This window comes from Chanodichthys erythropterus, chromosome 6 (assembly GCF_024489055.1).
Source record: "Chanodichthys erythropterus isolate Z2021 chromosome 6, ASM2448905v1, whole genome shotgun sequence".
NCBI lineage: Eukaryota > Metazoa > Chordata > Actinopteri > Cypriniformes > Xenocyprididae > Chanodichthys > Chanodichthys erythropterus.
This window is the reverse complement of record NC_090226.1, coordinates 28,583,617-28,589,616: the sequence shown is the minus strand read 5'-3', so window position 1 is coordinate 28,589,616 and position 6,000 is coordinate 28,583,617. Positions and strand designations below refer to the sequence as shown.

The window sequence follows — 6,000 nt, the reverse complement described above, 5'->3', positions numbered from 1 at the left end:
TATTGGTGTGCAGGGAAATCTCTCTATATAGACTCTGTAAATGGTAAAACAAATCTGAAACACATTTCTTAGCCAGAAAACCTGGAGGCAGTTCACATACCAAATACCTATGGCATGAACTTAAGATGTCTGGTCCATGCTCATATCAGAAATGTCACCACAGGCACATACTTCGAATGAGCTTGGGTTGGTTATACCACATTAGTGCAAAAAACAAATATTTAAGTTATTGAACAGCTCTCTGGAATTGATTGGTCCAACACAGCATTCAGTGGATAGATATTACTAAACATTCATCATTGCCCATGTCAACACTGTACTGTATAGCAGACTGCTAACCTGGGTACAGAGTCTCTACTCTCTCGTTATGCATGATTCTATGCCATTTTGTAGTATAAACAGTGTAAGTAGTGTGCACACTTCAAATATGTTGCACACAATTAACTGAATGAAAAAAGTGTGTAATGTTGGACACTTACAGTTTAATTTTTTTTTTTAATTCTCACAAGCAATTGGTACATTTTCAAAACTCTTAGTACTAATATCACAACAGATCATCAAAAGTGCACTTATTTCAAACATTTCATCAATTGTGTCCTTTTCACAACACAAAATAAGTGTTTCATATACATGTTTCATTCACAGTAACTGCCTTTCATAATGCTATTTTATCAAACTTTTCATTTGTATCTCTTTTCATTCAGTTTAATATATATTTGTCTATTATTTAATCCAACTGAACTTAATGTTTAATCAATGAATCATTTGCTACATCTATATATTTCTATAGATATTGATTCTGTAGATATAGTTTCTATTAAGTTTGCAATTTCCGATACGGATAACCAAAAGTAATTAATTATTTTTACATTATAAGTGATTAATCTTAGACTATAACCACTATGTTCAAAGTGTGTGTGGTCATGGTATTCCCTATGTTATGTCCCCACAGTAATACCAGTAATTCTGACCTTGTGGGAACATTTTTTAAACAAGCTAAACAAGCTTATAAATCATATGGAGTGATCTTTTTTGAAAATCTAAAATATCAGAAAATATCAGAAATATCTGTGATGGGTAGGTTTAGGGGTAGGGTTAGAATATACAGTTTGTACAGTGTATAAACCATTACGCCCCATAAAATATGGAAACCCATTGTGTGTATGTGTGTGTGTGTGTGTGCATTTTTGTGACATATCAGGACACAAATTTGTATAATGACATGGGTATGACATAGGTATTACAAGGAGAGGGTGACTTATGAGGACATTACCCCATGTCCCCATTTTCCAAAAGGCTTATAAATCATACAGAATGTTGAGTCTTGTGAAAAAAGTAAAAATGTGCACCATTTCCTGTGATGGGTAGGGGTAGTGTAGGGTCATAGAAAATACAGGTTGTACAGTATAAAAACCATTATGTCTATGGAATGTCCCCACAATTCACAAAAACAAACGTGTGTGTGTGTGTGCGCATGCATGCGTGCGTGCGATTTGCAATTTGTTAACATAAAGCAGGACAGAGTACAAGGGAAAACAGGGAAACAGTCAATGAATGTGTAACATCAGATTGATCAGTGATGCATCCGAAGAAGAGAGACAGATTGCATCAAATACAGCATTTTACATTACAGTATGTACTGTATGCCATGTGATACTGTAAACAGATTACCATGGTAGAAACTGCCACAGCACTGTAACTCACCCTTATAAAGGTCAACTAGAGTATAGATTCAGCCATATGGTACAGTGAGAACATTTAATTTACTGGCAGCAAACTCTGTTCTAGAAACCTCATGGCCATTTTATAACTTCATCACACCTTTTGATAACACTCTGAATAGATACTATTACAAAAATTACAGATTTTATGCCAATTATGTAATTTAGGTAATGTAAGTGTATTTTCTAATGTGGCATCTGTAGCCTGTGTAATTATTTCAGCAACAAGGGTGATTTGAAACACTGTTTGCTATTGAATGAACTGATTGTTAAAAATACTAAATTGAAAGATGATCATACTGTTGTGTTTCGGTGATTAAACCAAGTTCTCATTACATATCACAACGATCTTGTGTTTTGAAACAGTGATTATGTAGAATGAAAAAATGTACAGCTAGAATGAAAGCATGAGATCAGGTTTTGAAAGAATTGAAAGTGTGACCAGTTTGGAGATTTGTACTAAGAGTTTTGAAATTGTACGCCTTACTTGTGAAAATAGTACCAATGCGAATAAAAAACAAACAAACAAACAAAAAAAAAACCCGAATGCACTCAACTGTCATAGCTTTAAAACTGGAGGAGGATGGGCTATCTGACTACGATGTTGGATGACAAAACCATATCAAATTCATACTAGACGGTATGTACATAGTGCATAGAATAAGTGCATAGTGTATTGTATGTCATTTGGCAACTGCTGCTATCTTGTGTATCAGGGATTGATTGCAGAGAAGATGATCTCAGAGGACTTGTAGTGTAAAGTTGCATAAAACCAGTAAATCATAAATCTCAAATAGGCAAAATTCTTTCAAATTTGGTATATAATATACATTAGCTGGTTAGCATGGACAGTTAGCCTCTGTTAGATGTTGTAAATACACCAGTCTGAAGGCAAAAAGTCTATTTCTGATGTCCCTTCCAAAAGTATTCTGGTGAAATAAATTGTCTTGCAACAATATATATCAATCAGAAGCAAATTACCAGTGTTTTTTTTTTTCTTGAGATGGACTTGCTGGATAATTGCTAGTGAAAGACTTGAGACTGTACATGTTCACCTGCTAGACCAGTATAAACCAGACTGGTGCAGCACATGTGTTGAGGGCAGCAGCCGAGCTTAAGGTTGCTCGTTCAGAACATAAGCGAACCAGAGATTTAATCCTTTTAGAGGCTCAGAGACCTGCTGTGTCATGCTGACACGTAGCCAATGCACAAAGGATCAAACATGTACATAAACAAGGGCTTTCTTCTAGTGTTCCTGTCAGGATGCGTGCTGCAGTGTCACGTCATCATCTACAGAATTTTGCCAGGGGGTTGAAACTGACGTCTTTAGAGGGGCCATGAAACAAAACAACACTTATTTTTTTGTTGTTGTTATAGTTTAGAGATGTTAAAAGAATAATGAGGCAAAAATGAAAATTCTCATTTACTGAACCCCGTGTTTTTCCAAATCCTTTCTTTCTTCTGCATAATTGGTTACAATTTCAATCTGTATACATTAATACGTGTTCTGAACCCACATGATAACTTTGTGTGAGAAAGTCTGCAATTCAATACTTTTGTATACTTTGTTTGGTCACAAGAGCTTGTTTACGTGATAGATAAATACAAAGGTGATGCAGAGAGAGTAGCAGGTATGTCTGACAACTTTGAAATATTCACCTATTGAAAAATGGGCATTTGGATGGACTGGGGCTCATTTAAAACACTGATAGTGTCAGATGCAAACAACATTCATCCTTATCAGCATTATTTCATAGATGGTATGTTAAAATAAAATTGTTCAGGTCTAAAAAGATGTTCGGATTGGAGGAATATGTTCTTTGAGATGTTTTATAGAATCATGGTAAATGGACATGTAACAAAAGAAAAGCTTTATTGAACAGCAGTTTGAGTCTATTTCTTCCACTTACTTGCATCTCTATTTATACTCTACAGGGGGCAGAAGCCAGCAGTTAGACTTCTCACCCTCTACATGAACGTCTTTTAAAACAGGTGTTATATAAGCATAAATATATGTTTTTCCATCAACCTACATGGTTAAGAAATTAAAATCTACAGACTCCATCAATGAGCGTTAGAAGAAATGTTGCCAAACATAACATGCTAGAAACATAATAATCACTACAATAATGATCCAATCATAGACTCTTGAGCATTTGCCTATTTAAATACAGTGACTTTTTTTCAAGGCTAATATAATAGCTTATAAATTCGCCATGAGTTATTAAACATATAGCATTTTCTCAAAATCTTTCAAAATGTTTCTGAAAATGAAATATTAAGGACATTTTTTTATTACATTAAAATGTTCTAAATATTAAACATTTTCTTAGTTGATATATATTAAATATCATCTTGAAATATGACAAAAGGACAAAAGGAAAACATTACACTCCACTTTCTCCTACAATTATACAGCTACAAGATTACAACATTATTATCTCAAATAAAATCAGCTCAAAGCCCTCTTAGCAATAATCATTTATTGCACATTTTTGTTGCCTCTACACTGACACTTTGTTCGAGTGCTCATAAATAAGGTTAATCAGGGTGAAGAGGGAGATCAGTCTAGAACACAAGCTTGTTTATTTTAGCTGAAAGAACTCCACCTTGTGGTGACTGTGAAAATAAACACACATTACTTCAAAAATAATTTGCGTTGCACTGTGGAATTAAATTGTATATAGCTGTTTTGTTTGTCTGTGACCTTACCTTAATTTATTTTTTCCCATCCAGGAAAACATTATTATATGTCATGTTTGGTTGCACTGGCCTAATGTAGACACAATACTGCTTAACATTAATTTGCTTGGTTACAGTGCACAGTTCAGACGTTTAACTGTAATAAACTAAAGAACTACAGATACAGTACATACCTTTTAAATTAGATTTCCACATCACAGCACAATGTATTATTAACTCCAGCTTGCAACCACTAAATATACAGTAGGCAGGCCCTATCCAGCTTTATCTGTCTACATACAGTACACTCAAACAAAGCAATATACAGTATGTTATTATCAACTTTTTGGTTGTTTATATTGCCTTTCAGATCAACATATGTTAATTACTGCTCATCTCTAACAATGTGAAACAATGTGTATTGTGCTATACAAAAAAAAAAAAAAAAAAAAAAATGTGACGTCACTACTGTAAAAAGGAAAGGTCACCAGTATAGCGGAAAAATCAGTAATGCACACAATTTTTTTTTTTTTTTTTTTTTTTTTTTTTTTTTTAAAGTGTACCTTGTGCAAATAACAAACACAACTGTTTGCAGATGTAATATTATATTTGACATTTGCAATATGAAGCTATGGCAGTATTTTTGGGAGGTCATAGCAGGTTTATACTAGAAGTGCAAACATTTCTGAAACAATTGAACAATTATTCAGCCTATCAGATGACAGAAGCCACCCCTTCTGCCACATATCCACATCCTGCTACTCAGGATATGTTGTGTGTCTTTGCTGGGAGCTCAGCTGTACTTTAGACCAGTGCTGTTTCATTTTTATGCCTCACAGTACCACTAAAATGATCTTCTCAATAGTTATTCTTGTGCTTATTTCTGTCGTTGCATCGGAAGGTAAGACAAAGTGCAAATAATTTTCAAGATTTAGCTGTTGATTTAACTTAATAATTTGTTTTTCTATTAAAAATAATAGGCCTACATATGAGAAAGAATCATGCATGGCATAGTTTATTATTAAGTATTTACATCCATTTTATTTATAAATATATATTAAAATGGATGAATTAATTTAAATTCAGTATAATCAACATAAATCTTTAAATTGTAAAAAAAAACATGAATTAAATTTAATATGGCTAACTGTGGAACAAGCAATATTTAATTTGTTAAAATGTATGATAGGCCTAATGGTTTACATATAACAAATTGGATTTTTATTGACAGTAAATATACAGTATTAACCTGGTTATTGTGTATTCAGAACATATTCAGTTCATTAGTACTAGTACATAAATCTCATTCTTGTTTGATTTATGTATGACTGACAATTATGCAAAACATTTAGTTCATTAGTTAATATTAAAACTGCATAATCGGAATGGATGTAAATTTTCTATGGAATTAAAATACATAAATCTTGAATATAGGCTTATTTTTTGTGTTGTTTAAAAAAAATGTCAGAATATAAATATAATACAAGTCAGTAGCTATGTTTCCATCCAAAGTTGAATTGAAAAGAACAAAATCGTCACTTCCTGAAAAAGTGGTGCTAAATATCACTAAGCAAAGTAAGAAAAGCCACTGTATATA

General features: G+C 33.0%; 1 protein-coding gene across 1 annotated transcript in view; it reads left to right on the top strand.

Moving 5' to 3' along the window:
* The first annotated feature begins 5,183 nt into the window (after positions 1-5,183).
* pde4cb (phosphodiesterase 4C, cAMP-specific b) overlaps positions 5,184-6,000 on the top strand; it is a 122,835-nt gene continuing 122,018 nt past the window's right edge. Inside the window, exon 1 of the mRNA XM_067388553.1 lies at positions 5,184-5,304. The gene's annotated coding sequence lies outside the window, so the exon portion shown is untranslated. The remainder of the gene's footprint in view (positions 5,305-6,000) is intronic.